Below are 5379 nucleotides of genomic sequence, written 5' to 3'. Positions count from 1 at the left end.
AATAATGATAATACTTCTTAGTCACTTGTTACCTGAAGGTCTCCAAGCAACTGACAGAACATTTAATACATAAATATAGATACATTACATATAAAACAGAAGAAAATACCCCCCACAACAGACACACTAGTAAAAAAATAGCATCCGCTTAGTCTGTCAAAAGCTTGGGGGGAAATATGAGTCTTTACTATAATGACCATTATGAAGCAAATGAGTTCAAAACTATTTCTCAAGGCTCATCCACTCTTACCTTTCGCCCCACACTTTCTAGGCACAGGCCTGTGCTTTCCTGGTCTGTTTCTGAGAGCACCCCGCTCCCCACCGCTTTCCCCAAGAAAACCCAGTTTTTACTGCTGAATTGGAACAAATTGCCATTTGTTCCGATTCAGTAGTAAATAGTGGGCTTTTGCCGGGGCAACCCCTCCCCCCCCAAAAAAAAGCAAGGGGGGGAGGTTGTCAGACCTGGAAACCCCAGATCTTTGCCTAGAAAGCATGGGGCAAAAGATAAGTGTGGATGAGCTTTCACTTTGTGTATCTTACTCTACCTTTTAAAGCTATGTTCACCCACAGTTTAAAAGGAGGGCAGAGCTTGTATCCAATACTCTGGATTTGATTTTGAGGGCGCACATGGGTCTGGAAGGGACAGGAGAGAGGAAGCCCCTTGCCTGAGCAGAGTTGCAGGTTTGGAAACAGCCCAATGTCCTTCTTTATTAACCTTCCTTTCTTGTAAAGGGCTGTGTTCACTGAAGAAGGATGTTCTATGCAACTGTTTTGCATTCCAACACAAGTGAGACAGAATGGAATCTGCTCCTCACCTTCTCCGCAGTTCTGCTTGCTTTGCATTCAGGCACAATGGGCCAGCTGTGAGCTGCAACCCTTGAGTTCAACCTCATCTTCAGTACCCTGCAATGTCTCTCGAGCTTCCACTGACCATCCCATGCAGAACCCTGGGATGAAACCAATAAGGTATGCCAAAAGTTATTAGGTGTAAGGGCTGTGCAATCACTTTGGATCAGATTCAGATGTGAAATAAATCAGCGTGGTTCATAGCCAGGTAAAATGAAGTGGAAGGCAACAGAAGCTGGGACAAGGCAGCTAGAACCAAAGTGCTTAATGAAGTTTCAGTTGTATTTTGTGTAATGATTTTCTGCCTTGCCTATGTCCAGGAAGGGGCAGAAAAGGGTGACTGAGTGCTAGTCAAGCACTGTAATTGACAAGTCTATCTGTCAATGGAATAATGCCTTACATTGCCTGCATGATGCAAATATCCATATCAAATTTTGCAGAGATTTTACGAAAGGGCACCTCTGTATTCCCTATGAGGTTCTCTCTCTCTCTCTCTCTCTCTCTCTCTCTCTCTCTCTCTCTGCATCTATGTAAAGTTTTTTTTTTTAATTGAAGTATTTTCCCCCTTAACATAAAATTAAAAGTGCAGCCAACAAAAAAGAAAACATAATCAAAATTACAAAACAGAAGAGCAGTACATTTATTTTCCAAATAAATAGAGAGAAGATAATGTGGAAAATTAAAAGCAGCAAAGCACACAATGAAAGCTAAATTTTGTGATTTGGTGAGGGAATAGAGTTCTATATATCTGAATTTGACACATAAGAAATTAAATTCTACCCAAAGGCATAGGAATGTTCTGGATCTTCCTTACCATTAGAAGCATGTAATTTGTGAGTTATTTTCTCTACAATAGCGAGAATCCACATGTTCTTACACCACAATGAAAGGGTTAAGTCCTGTACTGTCTTCCATTTCTGGGCCAAAGGAGTCCCATGCAAATACTTAGTTTCAAAAGCCAGGTGGCAGAGCAGCAGAAACTTTTTAAAAATGTTACCTTTGGAACATAAAAAGCTGCTGGACCTATTTGTCTGAAATGTCAGTATTTTAGCCGAAAGAATGCAATTCTGTGGTAGAAAAAGGTGAAATTTATAGATGTGTTGTGTTTCCCCCATTTAAATCAGTTGGAAATGCAAAAAAAAAGTTTCATTTATGAAACATAGCAGCTCTACAAAGTGGGAGTGGAATGAAGCCCCCAAACCAACAAAGCGTAGTGGTTTCTGAAAATAAAACAAGGAATCTGAACTGATTTGGAGATGCCAGGAACTGAACACAGGAACTTTTGCACTTGAAGTAGCTGCTCTACCACTGACTTTTATTTTGATGTGTTAGTTGTCCATGGGAAAATGGGGCAACGTTTAAAACGCTTCCTCTCCGCCACCCCTGAAGTGACCAAGTCCTAAGAGGGCCGTATCATGTCTCTTTGCTAAACGTGCCATCCAGTTCTAAGCTGCCTATATAGCTTGTCGCAAGGCTTTCTGCCTATTGTTCATCCCAGCTCTCCCCTTATCAGGTCTGCTGCTGCAGATTTGGAGAAATAACGCATTTGTCACAGCAGAGAGTGGCTGTACAGTCATAAACTCACAATGCTTGGCTCTCTGCCACTGTACACACAGCCCACTGGAATGCATGTGATGGCATCTGGCGGTATAGACTGATGGCAAGGGCACAACATTCGCTTTGGCACAATGCTGCAGTGACAGAGCGCTGGCAGGGCAGCAAAGGGTGGCACTTGCCAGGGATGGCAGCCTTCTCAGAAAGAAGGGCAGAAACATGGCTGCCCTTCCACAGAAACACAAAGAGAATTCTGACATGGGATTTCTGTTGTCACATGCTCACATTCACCGGCAGCTGGTGATAATTCTGCCCATCTCAGAGGGGAAACTACTGTTGCTAAGAGCAATGGTTTTCACTTTTCAGATCTGCATTCTGCAACCCTTTGGTTTGCTTGTTTCCCAGGGTTTCTGCCCAACCTTTCCTCCACCATAGAGCCCAAGGTGGCGTAGATGTTGCTCCCAGGTGCTCTTACAGGCACTGACCAGACCCAAACCTGCTGAGCTTCAGCCAGGTGGTGGCCTCACGTGCCCTTCAATCCATACCCTGGCCACGATTTTCAATTATTATTAGCACAGAACACAGGGAAAGTGCAGGAAGTGAGGCATCCAAGAAATGAGATGTGATGGTGGATATGGTTGCTTGAAATGTACTTCTGGACAGGGGAGATTTTCTTTGGGGCGAGGGTGTCATGTCAAGTTTTTCTCCCTCTCTCATATTACTAGAAAGCAGGGCCATCTGATTGAAATATACTCGGAGTCGAGAGTGGATTTCATGCTCTTTATTCAGCTCATAGTGGTGAGGAGGAATAGAAGTTCCCCCAGAATGTCTGCTTTATATACATTATTTACACAATGGGCCCCACGTGATTGGCTAATTCCGGGATTCTCCTGTAGGTCAATCAGGTTGCGGATTCACTTCCACCTGGAGCTGGATTGGGTGGATCCTGTGGACCAATCAGACTGTTGCATTCTGGATCCTATTGTTCTAGGACCAATCAGACTGCTGCATTTTGGATCCTATTCAACTCAGTACATAACACTGATGAAGCAGAATTGGGAGGTGGGAGACATCCAGAGGAGGCAAAGGGAAGGACTCCTTCATACAGCACATAGTTAAACTATGAAATTTGCTCCCACAACACCATGGGTTGTACCCAACGCTCTGAAAGCAGCCACAGAACTTCCCATTCCATGCTCTCCCCACCCACCGCACTCCCAGATTTGACCCCCCTGGAGCTGATTTTGCAAATGCACGGGACACTGCAAAGGAGGTCAGAGGGAAGTTCCATTCTGCAGCCACAAGTCTTTTGTGCTAGTAGGACAGGGACATTGGAAACCAGTGGCCTGCTGTCAGTGGGCCTGGGGGACTAGGCTGATCTGCTAAATGTCCCCCTGGTATTTCCTTCCCAAATCCTGGGAAGCTTCTGCCCAGCTTAGGGAGGGAGGCGCAATGCTCACACATGCAACATTGAGATGTCAGCCCCCGCCAATCGCCCTTGCAAGCTGGCACCTCTGGCCCCAACTGTTCCCCTATGAAAAATTTCACCACATGCCACTCTTGGGGACCAAGAGACAGGGATTCTCTAGCTGTTATTCCTGCAGGTCCAGAACAAGTGGCACAGTCCAAAGGATGGATATCCTAGGTATGGATTTGTTTTTGACATTTCAGGTCCTCCCCCTTTATTTCAGTTCAGCAATATAAATAAAATACTTTGTAGTGTGGCTCACACCACTAAGCACAGAGACTGTGAAAGGTGCCAGATAAGAAATTTCAATCTGTATATAAAGAGTTACAGAGGGATAACACGATAAAAATCTGACCAAAGACTTCAATTAGGCATCTTCAGTAATCCCAAGCACATCAGAAATAAAAAATATCATCTAGGAGAAATATATAATTAGCAGAGACCAGGAGAGAAATAGCCTTCATCAAACACCACAATGAGCACAGTTCAAAAGCTGAATATTCAAATTAAAATCCCAAATTCGTTCAGTGACCTCCCTCTTTGCAGATCAATGGAAAGAGGGGCACACATCTCCTTTGATACATCTCTGCTATGTAAAGTGTCCTTTAACTAAACAGGGTCAAAAACCATAAATGATTACTGGAAATGATTTGACAACTGCACAGCTACATTCATTTTAAATAGGCATTAATTCATTTAATAGAGTTGGAAGGGGGAACTGTTCGGATCGCTGTAAAGTGGGACAGAGAAAGGAAGGAAGCAGATGGCATTTTACAGCTAACATTCACAGGAAAGTTGGTGTTCTTGGGGAGAGTCATTATTATCGCTGTCCTTACCGTGGCACCCTCAGGAATTACTTGGTATATGAAATTCCATGGCTGTTTGGTTGCTTCAGGTTTACCAGTAAGACTAACCTCACTCAAAAAACACTCCCAGTGAATCAATAGCTGTCACTACCTACTGGGTTCAAGAGCATAAGGAGAGAATGTGTGTTTGTAGAGAGAGGGGGGGAGGGAAGAGAAATGTTTTCTAGTTTTGCACCTATTCATATACATTGGCACATGCACATTTTATGCATGCCCACTGTTGTGCACTTTTTGGGGACTGGGGTGAATGTTTTTCCTCTTTTTTTTGGCAATGCATTGGACACCTTAAGCTAACTCAATCAGTTTCCAGTTTCTTACATGCAAAGATGCCTAGAGTGAAGAGGATGACCTTTTTCAGTCTGTGGGCTGCAGTCACTTCTGGAAAGCTGTATGAGGGCAAGCCAGTGGTGGACAGGTCCAAAGGCAAAAGTGTGCACAAACAGATACAAAAGTGAGCAGAACTCTTCATCTGGATTTTGCCTTGGTACAGAAGGGTACGTTCTACCCAGACTTACACGCCCTCAAGTTGCACCAACTCCTAGGGGGCAGAGGTATCCTCAGCCCCCACAAAATATTCTGGCACAGGGCCAGACCCCCTTAATATTGAAGGGGCAGAGGAAGCCAATCATTGAGGTGAGTGCCACA

Source organism: Podarcis liolepis (genome assembly GCF_965112155.1).
Source record: "Podarcis liolepis genome assembly, chromosome: 5".
Lineage (NCBI taxonomy): Eukaryota > Metazoa > Chordata > Lepidosauria > Squamata > Lacertidae > Podarcis > Podarcis liolepis.
The sequence above is the reverse complement of the archived record's forward strand: the minus strand, read 5'-3'. Positions refer to the sequence as shown.